Source organism: Vigna umbellata, chromosome 1 (genome assembly GCF_029865625.1).
Source record: "Vigna umbellata cultivar VRB3 chromosome 1, Vumbellata_1.0, whole genome shotgun sequence".
Classification (NCBI taxonomy): Eukaryota; Viridiplantae; Streptophyta; class Magnoliopsida; order Fabales; family Fabaceae; genus Vigna; species Vigna umbellata.
This window is the reverse complement of record NC_142165.1, coordinates 65,963,496-65,984,679: the sequence shown is the minus strand read 5'-3', so window position 1 is coordinate 65,984,679 and position 21,184 is coordinate 65,963,496.

Sequence of the window (21,184 nt, the reverse complement as noted above, 5' to 3'; positions counted from 1 at the left end):
CCTTTGATCATAAATCTTTTGTTATACAGGAGCGTGGTTTGGGGAGACAGATTGGAGAAAGATATGAAGCTGGCAGATTATACCATTTTGGATCTCGTCCAAGGGTGTCCTGTGTTGTTGCTCCTAATCTTAAAGTGCTACATGATCGACTTGGCCATCCTCATTTGTCCAAATTAAAAAAGATTTGTCCTGAACTTAGTGGTCTCCAAACCTTAGAATGTGAGTCATGTCAATTAGGAAAACATGTTAGATCTTCCTTTCCTAATAGGTCTCAATCAATATGTAATTCTAGTTTTTCCATCATCCATTCTGATATATGGGGACCTAGTCGTATCTCCTCCTTTGGTTTTAGATATTTTGTTACCTTTATTGATGAATATTCAAGATGTACATGGGTTTATCTTATGAAAAATCGTTCTGAATTGTTATCTATCTTTACATCCTTTTTGAATGAAATGAAGAATCAATTTGGTCAAGTAATCAAAATATTAAGAAGTGATAATGCAAAAGAGTATTTCTCATCCTCCTTTTCTACCATCTTGAGTTCCCATGGTATCTTACATCAGTCTACTTGTCCTCATACACCGCAACAAAATGGTATAGCAGAACGCAAAAATAGACACTTGGTTGAAACTGCTCGTACCCTTTTGCTTGGTGCCCATATTCCTGTCCACCACTAGGGGGATTCCATCTTAACTGCATGTTATCTTATCAATAGGATGCCCTCCTCCTCTCTTGATAATAAAGTCCCTTTCTCCATTTTGTTTCCTAATGTTCCTCTCATTCATACATCTCCCCGAGTGTTTGGCTGTGTATGTTTTGTTCATGACATGTCTGCAAGTCTAGAAAAACTCTCCGTTGCGCTCTCAAATGTGTCTTCTTAGGCTATTCTCGACTTTAAAAAGGATATCAGTGTTACTCTCCTGAAACTAAGAAGTATTACATGTATGCCAATGTCACATTCTTTGAACAAACTCCTTACTTCTCTCCATCTGTTTAGGATGTTTCTATCCTCCAGCAGGTCCTTCCTATTCCAATGGCTGAGTCAAATAGCTCCACTGTCTCTGTCATTCAAAGTCTTGATCACAATCCTTCTACACCCGTTTCTCCACATACTGAGATCATCCCACACAGGGCCCCAATGGATAGTCCACCTCCCCAAGACAATGGTGAATCTCCTACTTCAGATTCTTCTCCCTCATCACCTCCTCCCGCGCCTCCTGGTGAAAATGATTCAGCATGACCTATTGCCCTCAAAAAAGGTACTCGTTCCACTCGAAACCCTCATCCCATTTATAATTTTCTAAGCTATCATCGATTGTCGCCCTCCTATTTTTCTCTTTTATCCTCAGTGTCCTCTGTTTTTATACCCAAGAATGTGAAAGAAGCACTTGATCATCCTGAATGGCGACAAGCTATGATTGCAGAAATGCAGGCTCTTGACCACAGTAATACTTGGGAGCTGGTGCCCCTTCCCCCAAGCAAAAAGGCGGTTGGTTGTCGATGGGTATATGCAATTAAAGTCGGCCCTGATGGTGAAATTGATCGACTCAAAGCTCGGCTTGTTGCAAAAGGTTACACTCAGGTTTATGGTCTTGATTATTGTGACACTTTCTCTCTTGTAGCCAAGATGACTATTATTCACCTCTTCCTTGCCATGGCAGCCATTCGTCAATGGCCACTTCATCAATTGGATATCAAGAATGCCTTCCTACATGGTGATCTTGAGGAAGAAGTTTATATGGAGCAACCTCCTGGGTTTCTTGCTCAGGGGGAGTCTGGTATGGTATGCAAATTGCATCGATCTCTATATGGCCTCAAGCAATCCCTAGGTGCTTGGTTTGGAAAGTTTAGCTCCATTGTTCAAAAATTTGGGCTAAAACGCAGTGAAGCAGACCATTCAATTTTTTACTGTCATTCTTCTCTCGGGAAATATGTTTATTGAATACTATATGTTGATGATATTGTCATTACAGGAAATGATGCTGTTGGAATATCTCAACTAAAAGAGTACTTGTGTAGACATTTTCAAACCAAGGATCTTGGAAGTCTCAAATACTTCTTAGGCATTGAAGTAGCGCAATCAAAAGATGAAGTTGTAATCTCCCAAAGGAAGTATGCTCTTGATATATTACAAGAAACAGGCATGATTGATTGTAGACCGGTAGACAGTCCCATGGACCCAAACCAAAAATTAAGGACAGAAGAAGGTGAATTATTCTCTGATCTAGAGAGGTATAGGAGGCTGGTTGGAAAACTGATTTATCTCACTATTACAAGGCCAGATCTATCCTTTGCAGTTGGAGTGATTAGTCAGTTCATGCAGGCTCCATGTGTTGACCATTTGAATGCTGTCATTCGCATTCTAAGGTATGCAAAGAAGGCTCCCGGGCAAGGATTGTTATATAAAGATAAAGGAAACATTCAGGTCTCTGGGTATTGTGATGCAGATTGGGCAGGTTCACCTATTGATAGACGGTTTACTACAGGATTTTGTGTTTTTCTGGGAGCAAACATTATTTCATGGAAAAGTAAGAAACAAAATGTAGTAGCTCGATCAACCGCGGAAGCCGAGTATAGGGCAATGACATCACTAACATGTGAACTCATATGGGTGAAACAATTCCTTCAAGAGGTTAAATTTCGTGACATCCATACTATGAAGATGTATTGCGACAATCAAGCTGCTCTCCATATTGCATCAAATCCAGTTTTTCATGAGAGGACTAAACATATAGAAATTGATTGTCATTTTGTTCGTGAAAAGTTGTTGACTAAAGAAATATGTACTGAGTTTATTGGGTCAAACGATCAACTTGCAGATGTATTGACCAAGTCATTAAGGGGTCCTCAGATTGAGTTTATTTGTTCCAAGCTTGGTACATACAATTTGTATGCTCCAGCTTGAGAGGGAGTGTTAGGATATTTATCCTATTTTATCATCATTATATTGTGTCAAGGGTTACGCTATTTATCATGATTATATTGTGTCAAGGGTTACCCTATTTATCATGATTATATTGTGTCTAGGGTTACCCTATTTATCATGTACTTTTGTATCAATTTATTCTTATAAATAGAAGATTGTGAGAGGGATCAATTAAGCCCTCTAGAATTATTTTACAGTTTAATTCTCAAGTACACTCTATCTTTTAAGAGAAATTTTTTTATAAAGAGATAAACACTTTCAAGTGTTATAGATTGTATTGTATTTGAACACATATCCTCTTGCTGAGAGTCATTCATTTGTACCTACCACAAAACCTATTTGTGGATTTGTTGTAAGTTCTTAAGAGAACTCAAATACTTGGTTGTTCAGCTTAGGTTGAGTTGAATGTCTAGATAGTTGTCTAAGGTTAGATCCTGGAGAGGTTAAACTCGGTCTAGTTAGGTTGACTAGGAAACCAAGAGTGGTGCTAATACTCGTTGTAACAGGAGTAGTGAGAATACTCGATGAGATCCTAGAGAGGCAAAACTCGTGTAATCTTGAAAAATATTAGCGGAACGGCTTAAGGATTCTTAAGGGAGAATTGGACGTAGCTTAGGTTAAGTGAACCAGTATAAAAATATGTGATTTACTGTTTCTCTATCTAGATCGTTTTCCATTTACTCATAATATTAAAACCTAGTGTTCAATCATCTTAAAACTCTTACACCTTATATTTACAAACTATTAGACGCTGATTTGTGAAAATATTTTTAAACACTATTCAGCCCCCTCCTCTTGTGATAATCGATTATCTACGAACTTTGGTAATTCTTGCTTTTTGGGGATATTCATTTATCCCAAATGATAATCGATTATCTGCGAATCAAAGTTTTTTCTGATGTTTCCTAGGATAATCGATTATCACTTTATCCCAAGTGATAATCGATTATTCCAGTGAACATTCTAAAATAAAAAGGTAGATACAAGACTTTTTAAGATTACATTCAAATGACTAAAGCTATTACAATTTAAATTACAAACCAAAAACTTTAACATGAATTCATCCAGACATGTAAAAGGTTCTTCAATTCTTTGAGTACTTCATCATCAGAATCTTTCAAAGCTCTTTGTACCAGCTTATTGGTAACAATCTTTCCCTTTTTTATGATGGTAAAAAAATTCTTTTTAAAGGCCTTTTATTAATACATGCATGATTGTCACTTAGACAAAGCCAAAAACATTAGTGTAAACTATATGTGACTGTTAAGACAAGATCGTCTAGTAATAATTGTTTTGAAGTTTAACAATAGTGCTTAATGAAATCGTTTAGGATAACACACTAAGCGTTATGCTTGTGTAAACAAATCCTAAACGCATATATACGTTACTCTAAATAGACTTCACATAAACGCTATAGTACACTATCAAGCTAAACGTTATTGACCGTCTAACGTTTAAATGCATGTACGAATTGTTCTTTCTTATTTGTTGTGTTGTTTTCTCTTCATCTGTGCAGACCTACAAAGTACAAAGCTTTATTCAAAAGTTATGCATTGGTTCAAAAGAATGTTAAGAGATAGGAAGACATTTTGGGAATGTTTTCTGAATGCCTTCTGTTTGACGTATCAGTACACGTAGCAATTGTCTCTCAAAAAGCAACATAACATCTGACCTCGTACAAAAGGCTACACATCTACGTGAAAGTCAATGCTCTAAGTAATGTATGAATAAAAGACAACAATAATTATATCAAGAAGAATCACTTTGCTCTATCAATTTTCTCTTACACTTGCATCGTCTATTCTAATATAAGAAAATTATTATCTAATTAGCTTCAAGCACCTATTTATTACAATGATTTAGTTGATAACGATTCCTGCAACTTATCTTCCATTCAACAATTAGAATTACAACTGTTACTGCAAGACTTTCAACAGTTATTCAAGGAGCCTACTACTTTGCCTCTTAGGAGGAGATATGTTCACCAGATTTCATTGGTCAATGACAAACCATTTTGGCTTAAACCATATCGTTATCCAAGAACGCAAAAAGAGGGGATTGAAAGCCAGATTTCTTACCCATAGGTTTGATTAGAGAAAGTGGCAGTCCGTATGCTTCTGCATTGGAGTTAGTGAAGAAGAAAGAAGGGTCTTGGAGAAGTACTAACTTCAGGAAGTTGAATGCTTTGACAGTTAAGAACATGTTTTCTATTCCATCAATTGAAGATTTATTGGATGAATTAAATGGTGCAAGTTATTTTTCTAAATTGGATTTGAGAAGTGGTTATAATCAAGTGAGCATGGCAGAGGCTGACATTCATAAAACTGCCTTTTGGGTTAAGCAATGCAACAGCCACGTTTTACCTTTTCGATTAAGCAATGCACCATCCACATTTCAGAATTTAATGAATGATATATTTAGAGAACTTCTAAGAAAGTTCATTCTCGTATTTTCTTTTTTTTTTTCATGATATTTTGGTTTATACAAAAATGTGGTATGATAATTTACATTGCTTACATATAACCCTTCAGTTCTCAATTTCAAGAAATGAAGTTTTGGCAAAACAACAATTGACTATTTGGGTCATTTCATTTATTCTAAACGGGTGCAACCCGACCCTGGAAAAGTAAAGGTCATTCAACACTGAAGAAGGCCTTAACTTCCATTCCTTTCTTGACTTTACCAGATTTTAATGAAGCATTCACAATAGAAACAGATGCTTTGGAGTCAGGTAATGATGAACTCTAATCGCCTCAAGTTTATAAAAATAATCATTTTCCCCTTCAAATATAGTATAGGGTCAACCAAGAACCAATCCAAGGAAAAAACAAACGATTAAGTAGCTACAATGTGCGTGTTGTGATTTGAGGGGGCGGGGGAAACAACTAAATATAATATAAATTATTAGGGTATAAGGTGGGAGGTAATGAGAAGGAGAAGAAAGGTAGGATGGAAGTGAGGCCGAACGGTATTGACCGTAAAGGTCAAACGGTAGAAGGCATGGAGAGGTTAGGTTAAACGGTGGATAAAAGAGGAAGTGAGGCCGAACGGTATTGACCGTAAAGGCCGAACGGTGGACAACGGGGAGCGACCAGGCCGAACGGTGGGAAGCAAAGAGAATATTCAGTATAAATTAATTAGAGTAAATAAATATAGTATAAGTTAATTATAGTAAATAAATATATATTCAGGGAAATATTCAATATAAGATATTTATAATTAAGGATATATGCTAGGATAATATATGGGGAGATATTTATATTAAATATAGGGATATTTATATTAAATGCAGATATATTCTAGCGAAATATTTAATGTGCGGGAAATAATTAGTATAAAAAAAGGGGAGAGTCTAGGGTTAAAGCTATGCTTTTGATTAGAGTTTTGTGACAGACATTATTGTCTTGTGAGGGAGGTTATGCTCCCAAAGTAATTGAAGGAGGTTATGCTCCCAATTATTGTTTACCCTTGTTTATTCAGATATTACCATCAATAAAAGAGATTCATTCATCCATTGTATTCGTTTATTGTTCTGTTATGTGTGTGAGAGTGTGAAAGGTTGTGTTTGGCTACTTTACATACTCAGGTATGTAACAATTGGTCCGACCTGCCGGATCATCATGGAGGGAAGAGTGAATGTCATTGAAGGGAAATTGGAGGTCATAGAAATCTCCATGGGCGGATTGCAAACGGTAGTCTAAGAGCTAGTGAAGATGATGGAGAAGCGTGGTCGACGACATAAGGGGAATTCGAAGGGCAGTCAAGGGTCTGTCAACGGGAGAAAGGAGGAGGAGGGTGGGAAAGATGATGGCGGGCTTGATGGGGGACACCGAGAGGAGCAGCCGAATTGGAGGAAAAGGGTCGATTTACCTATTTTTGAAGGGATTGATCCGTTGAATTGGATCAATAGAGCGGAAAAGTTCTTTGAACTACAAGGAGTATCGGAGAAAGAAAAGTTACGCCTATCTTATATCAACATGGAGGGAGTTGTTGGACATTGGTTCAGATTCTGGAGGGAGAAGGCCAAGGACCATTCATGGGAGGATTGAAGGAGGCGATGGTCAACCGATTTGGAGGAAGGAGCCGGGAACAGTTTTCGAGAGGTTGGTGGCCTGTAAACAATCAGGCACCGTGGAAGAGTATATCCAAGGTTTCGAAATCTTGGTCGACCAAACGAAAGCAATACTCGAAGCACAACTGATGGGGTATTTTATGACAGGCTTACAGGAGGGGATCTGTAATCAAATTCGATTACTTGATCCGCATGAGTTGATGGTCGCCATGAGAATTGCAAGGGATGTCGAGGAGGCCCAGGACAGGACAAAGGACGAGAATTGGAGCGTGACAAAGAACCCCTCACCTTTGGAACAAACGAACAGTGAGGAGACACGGCCTGGAGTAAATCGTTATAACCTAGGCCGATCGGGAGTCGCTGAGAGTGTGGGGTCCGTACGGAAGGAAGGTAGTGATAATAATGGGAGAAACACCAAGAATATGCCTTATTCAGAAGCAATAAAACGGAGAGAAGAGGGAAGGTGTATCAGGTGTGGGGGACCGTTCAGTCCTTGTCACCACTGCCCGAACAGGAGGAATTTCCACCACCCAAACCTCCAGACCTGAATTGATGAGGAGCCATGAGATCAAGCTCCCCTAATCAAACCTTGGGGACAAGGTTGTTTTGCAGCAGGGTGTAATGTTAGGGTATAAGGTGGGAGGTAATGAGAAGGAGAAGAAAGGTAGGAGGGAAGTGAGGCCGAACGGTATTGACTGTAAAGGCCGAACGGTGGAAGGCATGGAAAGGTTAGGCCGAATGGTGGAATAAAGGGGAAGTGAGGCCGAACGGTATTGACCGTAAAGGCTGAACGGTGGAAGGCATGGAGAGGTTAGGTCGAACGGTGGAAGGCATGGAGAGGTTAGGCCGAACGCTGGACAACGGGGAGCGAACAGGCCGAACGGTTGGAGGCGGGGACCGACCAGGCCGAACGGTGGGAAGCAGAGAAAATATTCAGTATATGTTAATTAGAGTAAATAAATATAGTATAAGTTAATTATAGTAAATAAATATATATTCAGGGAAATATTCAATATAAGATATTTATAATTAAGGATATATGTAGGATAATATATGGGGAGATATTTATATTAAATATAGGGATATTTATATTAAATATAGGGATATTTATATTAAATATAGGGATATTTATATTAAATGCAGATATATTCTAGAGAAATATTTAATGTGCGAGAAATAATTAGTATAAATAAAGGGGAGAGTCTAGGGTTAAAGGTATGTTTTTGATTATTGAGTTTTGTGATAGATATTATTGTCTTGTGAGGGAGGTTATGCTCCCAATTATTGTTTACCCTTGTTTATTCAGATATTACCATCAATAAAAGAGATTCATTCATCCATTGTCATTCGTTTATTGTTCTGTTAAGTGTGTGAGAGTGTGAAAGGTTGTGTTTGACTAGTTTACGTATTCAGGTACGTAACATAAATCTATTTAAAATGTCTAATCTAATCTATACTAAAGATGAATGCAGCTCTAACTGAAACTAGAATACCAATACAATGCAAGATGAACTCTAAATTTTTAATTATAGTGCTACATGAATGTATAATGTGTATAATGATGAACTGAATATGTAAGAACACAATATACACAAATTGTTTGATAAAAGCTAATGCAACGTCTAACTATACCTAAAATGATGTAGAACACAAGATACACAAACTGTTTGATAAAAATCCTAGTTGAAAACCTAATGCAATGAAGATGTTTGATGAAATGTTTGAATGAATGCAGATTGAATTGTGCAATGCTAATTTCAGAATGATCAAAAACACTAAATGAAACTAGAATATATGCTCAAAATCAATTAAAAGTGCTTACAAATTCTAACACGAACTAAAATGCAGAAAAACTTGAAAATGTGCTATGGAAATGCCATGAACGTGTGTGAGATGCAATTCTAATGCGTGTAGAAGCAATTAAATGGAAAGTATGATTCGAAACACTTAGGCATGAATACAATCACTAGAAAGAACTAGAAAATTAAGCTTAAAATCAAGTAATTCAAAATCCCTAAGTATGAGTCCTAATTAACGGAAATACTGAATACACTGAAATTTATCTAATTCTACTCCATGTTCATGGAAGCATAACAGGCATAGAAACAACACAACCTCACGACTAAAACACACAAACAATCACGAAACTCATGAATCATAAATGGAACAGTGCAATAACGGTATTAATTGTTGAACCAGGTTTTTATCTTCAAGTTAATTTTGAATTAGATTATGTTTTTGATGTTCAAGAGCTGCTTTGTGCTTCTTGAATGAAAAGATGGCCACTATGTGCTCACTGAGTTATAGCATTGACTATGCATATGTTATACATCAGCATTTTACAAAAACAGAGTTTGGTTCTCTATCAATTTGAAGATTAAATCTGACTCGAGATGGAAGAATGAATTAAAAACAAGATGAGACAGTGAATAGAACGAGGTTAATTGGTGAAAATCAACAGAAGAACATGATATAGATGGAAGGAATCACAAAATTACAGAAACAAGTTGAGTTCATGACCTAAGCTCACAAAATCAGTAACGAAAAACTAGAAAAGAAGACCAAAACTGAAGATCAATTTCCTCTAGCTAGCTTTGTAGACTGAGTCACTGAAACTTCAAGAACAACTCCTAAACACTGGTGAGAATAGAAAAAATTATTGTGAAGTGCGTGCTCGAAAGCTCTCGAGCTCCTCGTTATTTCTTTCTTCTTGTGCAAGCTTCCGCTTCTATCAACCATTCAGAACTTAACACACACACTTCTCAAAGTTCAGAAATTACTACTTATACCTATCTATCTAATGACTGGCCTAACCTACAATTACAAGTAAATGTAACTCTCTACAGCAGGTCATCTTCACCGCAAATTACTCAAGCCAGTTCAATTGCTTTTACATGTTCAACAGGTTGCAAGTCCAACAGGTGCAGCTGTCCTCTTCTTCACCTTTTATTTTAGGGTTGCCTTTGTTTAAAATTGGCCATTGGAGTGCTCTACAACTTGTATCAGGTCACATCTCTTGGTCCAGCACTTTGCATGTTGTATGACAGCAAGTTCAGCTCACGGACTTTTCAAATGAGTGTTGGTTAGTTCATGTTTAGTTCTTCAGCTTAAGTGCAAATGAAACTTGTCAAAGAGCAAAACAATTTTCATTAAAAAGAGATAATTATTGTTGTAGTTAATTACTATAATAAGCTAAGAACCTAACCTACTAATTGAACTAAAGGAAATACAACCCAACAGAGTCTACTTATTGAAAGAAATTAAGAACTTAGTTAAAAGCAAACTATTTCTAAACTAATACTATCATTTCACTAAGTAAAATTAGACAATTTCCTAAACTAAAACAATCAAAATAGTAAATAATATGAAAAACTAAATTTGTCCTACTTTAGCCAACTACAATAGTCTACTACCAACACTACTTAAACCACTAAACACACATACCCTCTTCTATTATTGCATCCACATTATATGCTCATAACTCAACTGTTGAAGTTGACCCTCCTCTTCATGATCAACCGATTATTGAACCTTATGGTCAAGGTTAATAGTTGATATGATCTTAAAAGCTAATTTCTAGTAAATGTATCTTAGGTTCTTTTGCATGACTTTTCTGCATTCATAATTAGGCTTGTTCCTTCTAGAATTTTTTTTCCAGGCCATCACAAGGTCAATTAAGCAATAATTTTTGAAGCCTTGCCAACATAGAGAGCAATACCTCTAGAAGACGAGGATCCTTTTTGGCAATGTTTTAAGGTAACATGTCATCAAAATTATTCTCTTTGCCTTACTATGCATGTTAAGAGTCAAATGCAAATTTATTCTAATGATAGTATACTTTAAACACCATGCATATTGTGTTGTCAAGATAATTTGTACATGGTTGATTGTTATGGATGGAGGTTCATTAGAACCTGAGCATGAAGCTCAAATTAAAAAAAAAAATCCATGCCAAAGCATCTCACTCTAAGATGTTTAGAAATGATAGGATTATAAGATAATGCCTTTATTTAGTTAGGGAGGATATCTAGAACAATTTTCTAGCACATTGAAATCCTCCTCTCTATCTCAATAAACATGCTACAACCCACAAAACCAAAGTTTCAGAGGGTGAGACCTTACACACAAACGGTTCCATCACCACTCATGAGTATGTCATTTGTATGGTATAAACCTTAATTCCTTTTGCAATCATAGTATGATATACCTTATGTCTTTTAAAATTTATGTATATATATATATATATATATATATATATATATATATATATATATATATATATATATATATAAAATCTCATATTTTGTTACAAACATAGGAGTTGGGAAGGTTAGTGATTGTTGATGAGGTATTTCAACAAACTCATCTCTGCACGAGATTTGACTAGTTTGTTGATGAAAGATTTCGAAAGACATATGTAAGTAAACACTTTTACTATTATTTTTTATAAAGTTATGGTACCATATCTAACTAATTTTTTATTCCTTTTTATTAACAAGAGGAATCTGAAACTTTTCACAGGCCAAATCTGAGCAAGGGTCATGTCCTGATGCATTAAAAGAACATAACAATGATGATGATGCACATGATGAGATCAATTGGGCACAATGTTGGGTTGAGGTTGTTAGTGGAGAAAATAAAGGAAGACTATATGAGGTAGGACAACTTGCTGCAAATTACACTGGTGGAAGAGGTAACCTCAAGCACCAACCATCTTCTTCCACTACTTGTAGTGTTGAGGACCTTACGTACCTCAAATAATGAATAGAAGCACGTGATCAGAATTTTGAACATTTAACTTGCCAGTTTCATACCTTGAAAAATCCAGTCATGTAGTACATGCTTCATAATGATGAAATTCGTCTTCAGCAACATTAGTCCAACCTAACACTGTCGTAGCAACAACTCATCCCAATCCAGCCACAACCCCAGCAACAAGAAGACAATAATTTTGATGATTATGTAGATTATTAGAACTTCTTTTTACATTCTTATAACATGTTTTTTTATTATGTGTGGATACATTACTTATCTACATATTATTACTTCAATAATGTTGACCCTCTTATTGTATTTCGTATTTTGTGATATAGTATCATAATTGATGTTTAGATTGACTGGTATTGTAATATAGAAATATTATTGAATTTGCCGGGGTGCCCTACATAAAAATAATTTCACTTTTGTTGCATGTCTATGTGGGATATAATATTTTAATATTGGTAGGTCTATTTGAGTTTAGAAAACATAGCTCACTTTCAAATCGATAATGTTTTGTGATTTTTTGAATAGAATATCTATCAATTATGTTCCATACAGAAAGCTCGTTGAAGCATGCTATTACTGACAAATATATCCTTCAGTAATTATTGATATATATTTCCTTTGATAATTACTAACAAATGTCATGTTCCTTTGATAAATATTATCGACTTCATTTTTACTTATGGCTTTTGGCTCATTAGAAAAAAATGTTTACTAATGAAATTTTGACGTTTTCAATGGATAATGGTCTTCCATAATACTTGCTTTTTTTTCTAGTGAACTCTCTCTCACCCAAGTCATTATAGCGATGATGAAGTCTTTAAACTTCAAGCATTTTTTTATGTTGACAAAGAAGGTGATAAGCAAAGAAAGAGATATGAATAGGAAGAATAATGCAACACGACAATCTTTTTTTTGGAGTTTTACAAGGTTTTCAAAGTCCATTTTTTTTATTTGGTTTTCAAATGTATTCTTTAAATTTCAGTTTTCAATTTTATAGGAACAATTTTTCATGATTTGGCACGTTTACATGTGATTTGAATAATGATTGGTTGCTTTTGATTAATATTTCGTCGCGTGATGATCTTATGATTATTCGTTTTGATATCATGATCATTTTATACTCTAATACTTGAGTTTCTGGTTGCCAATATAAAATTTTAATATCATGGATATGGAATGCATTATTTATAATATGACATATTTTGATTTATTCTACTATGATATCAAACATGTGATATGATATTTAATGTTTTGAACTGCACTTAAGTGATTTTGTCATCATAAATAAGGGGAAGATCGTTAAAGTATATGAGACCCATAAAATGGTAACGTTTTGATGATAACAAAATAGTTACTCTATCAAACTAATAAGTCTTTGGTCAGAAGTGAAATTATGTTAGACAGCCAAGAAAGAACGTATAACAAATATAATGAGGATGAGTTACATGATCAATATGGAATGAAAATCAAAATATATGACTTATAGTGTTGCTTGTGTATGGTTAGTGATTAATATTCATATATCATGTATCCTAGAGAAAGCAGGAAGTCTGGAAGTTGGAAAGGCTAAGCCTCAATAATAACCAATTCTAAGTGTAACATCCCAAGTTTGGGAATCACTTAAACTTAAAATTATTCAAAAACTCAAAAATAATTTCCTTAAATAAACATCATAATTTAATAAAACTAAGTAATAATATTTACTTAACCTGATAGTCAAAGCCGAATGTACACAAATACATAAATGTTCATATCCTATTTCATTAATACAACCCTTATTAAAATCCCACATGACTTTTCCCATCTCTCAAACAACTACTCAACACCTGCAGTATCTGCAACTACTCCCGTATAGCACAATCGTCATATAATCATCACTACACACACAAACAAAACAAAACAATTTATGGGTGAGCTAACTGTGAAAACATAAACATACTAAGATAACCAATTGAATATATATTACTAATAACGGTTGAAAAACCGTTATTTTTATACTTAATTTTAACACTAAAAACACCCTTTATGACTTAGAAACTAGCTTGAAATCATGCTTTTGCTTAAGTTGTGAGAATAAGAGAGTTGGATGGGTTTTATGCGTGTTTTTCCTTGTTTTGGCAGGAATTAAGATGAATTGGATGAAGAAGTTGAAGTAGTAAGGAGCTGGAGTCAGGAAAGGCTGGAAAAGTGGCACATAGAAGAATCGTTGATAGCGTTGAACGCCAGTTTGGGGCGCTGAGCGCCAATCTGGAGGTAAAAGCACTGTTTCACGCCTGGGCGCCACCGTTGAGCGCCAGTCTAGTAGTGCAACCACTATTTCATGCCTAGGCGCCACCGCTGAGCACCAGTTTGGTTTTGAAAGCACTGTTTCACGCTTAGGCGCCACCGTTGAGGGTCATTTGAGTGCCGCAGCTACCGCTGAGCGCCCTTTTGGGGCGCTGAGCGCTGACAACGTGGGCTTGGGCCATTTTGCTGACATTTTTATGAACTATTTAAGGTTTTGGACGACCTAGGGTTCATATCTTTGGACAGAAAGAGGCGAAAACACACTCCTTTCACCCCTTAGAGGCAGATTTTGGATGCGGAAGCTCGAATCTTCAACTTTTAGGGTTTTATCTTTCATTCGTTTCATTATTTTCATCTAGTTTCACCATGTCTATGGTGAACTAAACCTGCATTGTTGTTGTGGAAACGATGTAATCCTTTGAAACTCTCATGTATTGAATTGATTCTTATTATAAATGCTTTACTTCATTAATTGTTAGGGTTTTTCCTCTACACTCTATGCATGCTTTGTTTAACTCATTCAATAGCACGATCATTGATTTTGTCACTATGGACACATGAGAAAATCTAGAATTGGGGAAATTCTCCCAAAAGCAATATTACCCAGACATAGGGATTGGAGGGTTGGTTGCCTTTAAGCTTCTGTGCGAATGTAATGCATGATTAATTGCTAGGGATATAACACATTGTGAACTAGTAATTAGGAGTAGGCTTTCTTTCCCAAGACTTGAGGTTAAGGTAAATTAGAAAGTGGCATTAACATTAATGAAGAAGACGAATTCATAAACACATGAGAGTGGATAGGATAAGTCGGAAACCCCAACAACATAATCATTCCATATTTTATATCAATCACCTTTGCATCTTTCAAGCCAATTGATCAACACTTGCATTCATATTTATTTTTCGCAATATAAACACAATGATTTCGTTTACAAGTCCTAATTAATCAAGAAACCATATGAATGACTAGGCCGTGAGTCTCTAGGGAAACGATACTTGGTCTTACCATTTATTATTACTTGATACGATTCGGTACACTTGCCAAAGTGTTAACAATTACACAAACATATTAAATCAATCAATCAACTACACAACCAACTAATTATTCAGCCAAATCATTTACTAATTATAATCAACATCGCTCCTTGATACCTTCCTCTCAGTAGTCTAACATCAATAATAATAATATTCAATATAGGGTGGTTGAATAGTCCTACCATCTTAGTAAGGACCAATTTCCCCTATTTATGAAAGTCTTATGAGAAAAAACATCAATGCATCACACACTAAGTGTTATACTCAACATCAAGCCAGATTTATAGGCTAAACAACTTTCTCCTCCCCTGCATCATACAGGTTCGCAAGTACGATACTCAACCCACTCTTACTACCTCTCACAGTCTGAACAACGCTCCTTTCCACAACTTCTCACAAGTGAAATAGAGACCCTAACCTTAAGGGTATCACTACCAACCATCCTAGACCACTTCCTACTCTTGAATCACTCAAGAGTAGAACTTAGGGTATCTCATCACTCATTGTTGGCTTCTAACAACTATTTGTTATTCACTCATAAGGACTATTTGTTATTCAAATCTCTACTCACTTTCATTAAGTATACTCGTTGATACCCAAAAGAATAATATCACACACACACACACATATACTTCAGCAAGCTCATGGATGTTGCAATAAATTTAACAATAAAAAAGACGTACATCTAATTCCTGGACATACATTACTTCCAAAGATTCATTATAACATATGTTGAGATTGTTGATAGGGGGAACACAAGTTTAGCTGAACCCGCAATCTCAATAATATATGTGTTTTTGATGATGATAACACATAGTTAATAAAAACTCATGTGGTTGTACTATGTTACATGTTACATGCTTATATGCTTACTGTATTGTATTTGTTAAAGCGTGTATGTGAACATATTATGTTGATCAATGCATAACACTGTGATTGATATGTGATTTTATCTGTGTATGCATAACATAAGGTTTCGGAAATGAAAAACCACAAGCACTTAAGTTGAACTTTAAAGTGTGCCAAAACAACAGTTTTAAGTCGATTACATTATTTGTGAAATCGATTAAAACTCGTGTGTTTGCACAATTATTTTTCAAGTGTGCTGTGATGAATTTGTGAAAAAAAGTTTTCAAAAGTGTGCTAAGTGTTTTTACTTAATTGAATGCATGCAACTTGTATTCGATTAAGTTAGTTGTTGTTTTGAAAACTGGTTAAATGCTTGACATAACTTTCACAACGGTCATATTTTTTAATATGTTGACCGAAAATTTATTATAAATCGATTATATTAAATGCACTTTAAATTAATGCATTTGACTGCTATTATTTTGATATAACTGAGAAATATATTCGATTGCATTAATAGCAAAAACTATATATTGACGCATGACTTGATTTCTATAAGAAGAAGAACAATTGATTCTAACACTTTCATATGTTTTAGTATATTGGAAATATCTTACAGAAGAGGAAAATGCTCCAAGAACCAAGAACAACCGTGGTGATTGCAATCTTGATGGATTCTTGAGCTACAAGGTTTATTGGATTTGAACGTCTAATCACTCTGCACAACAAGGAGTATATTTCTCGATCAGGAACTTCTACAATCGTGATGATTGGCTGGTTTCCCTGTGGTGTTTGCAGGAAGAAGAACCGTGTTCTTGACTTTGAGGGTGGCTCAAAGGGTTTGACAACAGAAGGGGGTGTTCTTGCTGTGTGTCTTGTTTGTTGTATTGCTTATATTAGATTAGAGGGTTAGAGAGGTGTTTTACATTTTTGACGTGAGGCCGCTGTAAAAACCTTGGTGTAAAAACCTTGATCTCTATAGTGCATTTGCTTCCTGTGGTTGGAAAGACATTGGATGTAGGCTTGGTCGAACCAGTATAAAAACCAATGTTTGAATTTTCTGATCCCTACATTTTTCATTACAGTCGATTAATATGTTTTTCTATTCGATTAAATGAACGAATGCATTACATACCATTTAACTTGCGATTCAAGAAAAGCGTAAAAACATCCTATTTTGTGAAAAGATTTTGAAAGCTTATATTTTTACGCTTCACCAATTCACCCCCTCTTGGTGTGAGAATCTAAGCCTTTCTTTTTTAACAACATACAACTACATCATCACTATATCCACTATATATTGTTATCAGGTTATAACCAGTATTTACTCCAGCCAGAACATTTTCATTTATCAAACTGCATCTGTCATGCATTTAACTAGTGCAAAATAACATATAATCTGATGCACAATAAACAATAAGGTTACGTTCACCCTTTTAACAATCTATATTATGGATTCACCTTACATTCAATACATGTGAGAATACAATAACAGAGTCCAGTGATAGTATAACACACAGTTTGTCAAAATGGAAGACTTCAAGCATACATCTTTCACATTGAACAACTTTTAACCACATAAGTAGCACATAATTTATCATACATTCAACTCATATAGGAACACGAAAGTTGCAAGAAAAGCTTATAATACATAACTCATGCATATCACAATTTTGACATTTGAATAAAAGCTTATAACAGATTATTGAAAATTAATTAGGCAATGTCAAACAGTTTTTGTAGTTGGAAATACTTAAACAACACCTTTTACAATTGTACCTATATCACAATCAAGTTTAAACAAGTTGTTATAACTAGTTTACACACTTAACACATGCAATTACATAAAAATGACTTCATTAGAAAAATATGAACAACAAGCTGACTTTTCAATAACTTATTACCCACCTACAACACCACCAGACCTCAGCTTATACCATCATCTCATTATGCTTAAATATCAACTATCAAGTATCAAGGCATACACTTACTTAGTGAATGATAACTCAATTAAAAAGTATTTAAAACTGAATGGACCTTCAATGGTTATTGCAGTTTGCTGATTTAACATGTATAAATGGTATAACTAATTCAATCAACATATACACGTTCATACAATATTTAGTTCTAATGTACATAACCATTTCATCTAAAAACACATTCTGGCATGCAAGATTCAATTATGTATGCATATTCATCCACTAGATTATGATCAGGTTAATACACAAGGTATTTTCCATATTCAAATTATTAATTCCCTATCTTAGGGTAATATCCTACCATTGATTTAGTTCCCAGAATATCATACCATCAGAGTTTGACCCAATTTCGGAATTCAAGAGTGCTTTCATGCTAATTTAAACATATAGTATGTTGTTTTATCTAATGCATGAGTATGTAATAATCAAAATCCAATTAATGTTATCTACCCACTTAGAACACATCCTGTGCAATCATCAATATAGAATATTCATACATACAACGCATGACTCTATAAGTTTCAATACTTAATAAACAAGTATTCAAGACATATTAACTTTCTCAGGTTCACACATTCCATATAACCGAATTTTGGAAACAATACTAATAGTCAAATCACTAATACATTCATTCACACATTTCAATTTTAACATACATATAATTATTTCCCTTTAAATAGAGCACCTGTCATGCCCTTTTATTTTTCAGATTCACTCATAACATGGATAGAACCCAATAATACAATAACATCACCCATACACATATATCCAGCATAACATGTACAATCATAATACCATTAATTTAATATCAACCACAAAATACAATTTCTAGAATCAGAAACATCGAATATAACCATCAAATAACTCAATCAAAAGTTAAAAATAATTTAGCTCCCCATACTTGATTTTCTCTACTTTCTTGATCAAAATACCTTTCCAAAAGCTTTTATAACCTTCTCTACAACTCATATCCTAGCCTCAAATCTTCTTATCTACTACCAAACTCTTACTTTCTTCACAACTTTCACTTCGATGATGAAAAATTTCATTTACTCAACCGTATTTATAGTTAAAGTTAGGGTTATTGTAATAGTACTGTAGCATCATATGTATTTACTGTAGCATTTTACTGTAGCATCATAGTATTTTACTATAGCATTATACGTATTTTTCTGTACTCTAGAAATATTTATCATCTAAAATGTAACTATTTTCAAGGGTCTTATATTCTCTTTATCAACAAAAGTTTTCGTCCTCGAAAATGGGCTATTCAACAAAGAGATATGGATATTCTTTTCTCATGAATTCATCTAACTCCGAAGTCATTTCTTGTGTATCTTCATTCCAAAGGACCTTTACCGTGCAAATTTATTATCCTCTTAGCTTTTTCACTTGAACGTCTAGCACTTGCACTGGTCTACCCTCCATCGTTAGATTCTCTCTATCCTAAATCTCATCAACCTCCAAAACATGGTTCGGATATGGAACATACTTCTTTAGTTGGGATACATGAAAATCATTATGAAAAATTGCCAACTGCAGCGGTAGTGCTATCTCATAAGCCATTATCTTAATCCTTTTGAGAATCTGATACGGTGCAAGAAATTTGGGTGTTAATACACTAAAAGATTAAAAGCATAAAATACAAAAGAAAACATAAACAAGCTAAACTCTATATGTCTAAAGAAGAGATTAAGATCAAAGGAAGCACTTACTTGCCTAAACGATACCATCATTTCGTATGAAGTCTTGCTCAACACTTGGTATGTTTAAAAGAAAAGCTTAATTGTCAAATGCTACCTTAACGGTAGGAAATCTAAAAGCACTTTGTTGTTTTGAGCAAGTATTAAATGACATTAAATGCTCACGTTCAAAAACAACAAAAGTGATTAGAAAAGATCTATCTACTGCATGCAAAAATTACTCTACTCTTTGTAGATAAGCTACTTTACACACATCCACAGAGCTTCAGATCAAATATCAGAAAGTGGACATTAGAGATAAAAAAGATATTCCTAGACTGTTATTCACTTCAAGCCATGCCTAAAAGGACGTACTACCTACTTCAAGCAAAGTACTTAAAAAGCATGCGTGCTCTGACAAGTTGATTGCAGTCTTTGATTGTAGTTCTTTGATTGCAGTTTTGGAGAGAATTAAAACACGTGCAACTGAATTCTTTTGGGTTGAGGAAATCTAGGTGCGGTAGTCTAGTACCGGGAGTGGTGCGAATACTCTAAGGAAATCTAGGCGTGGTAGTCTAGTACTAGAAGTGGTGCGAATACTCATGGGAAATCTAGGCGCGATAGTCTAGTACTAAGAGTGGTGCAAATACTCAAGGGAAATCTAGGCGTGATAGTCTATTACCAAGAGTGGTGCGAATAATCAGACTAGGAATGGTGAGAATACTCGGTTGTAATCTTGTGAAGATTATAGTAGAACCCTCTGTGGAGGAGACTGGACGTAGCGCAGTTAGAGTGAACCAGTATAAAAATAACTATGCATTTATCTCTACCTAAACGCTTGTCTTATAAAAATCTACACTTGTGTTTTTATTTCCAAATACAAGAACTCTCCGAGCTAAACGATTATTCTTTAACTACGGAAGTTCTTGTAAAACTCTACAGTGTGCATTCTGAATAACACGTTAAAAGCAACTATTGTTTACATCTTATACTAAGTTGATTGTCTAGGTTTCCATAAGATACATTAAGAGCTTAACTACAAGCTATATTAGAAGGGTTGCGAAAAGAAATTTTCCAAAAGCATTATTCAACCCCCTTCTAGTGTTTTTTTGGTACTTCACATGAATCAATCTAATTTTTATATAGTTTGTTTTGACATCTCTGATCCTAATGTCACTGATTCCCCATCCTAAAACCAACACAATGACAGTCTTCACCTTCTCCCATATAAGGCTTCATACGGTGACATACTGATACTGAAATGATAGTTGTTCTAGCAGGTAAAATGTATAGTTCTCAAATCTTCTTATCTGCTATCAAACTCTTACTTTCCTCACAACTTTCACTCTGATGATGAAAAAATTCATATACTCAGCTGTATTTATAGTTGAAGTTAGGGTTATTATAGTAGTATTGTAATTGTACTCTATTTTATTATAGTAGTATTGTAATTGTACTACATTTTTACTATAGTTGTACTACATTTTTAATGCAACAGTATTGTAACAACACGCATTTCATGAGATATATTACTATAGCATTGTACATATTTACTTTACCATCGTACATATTTACTTTAGCA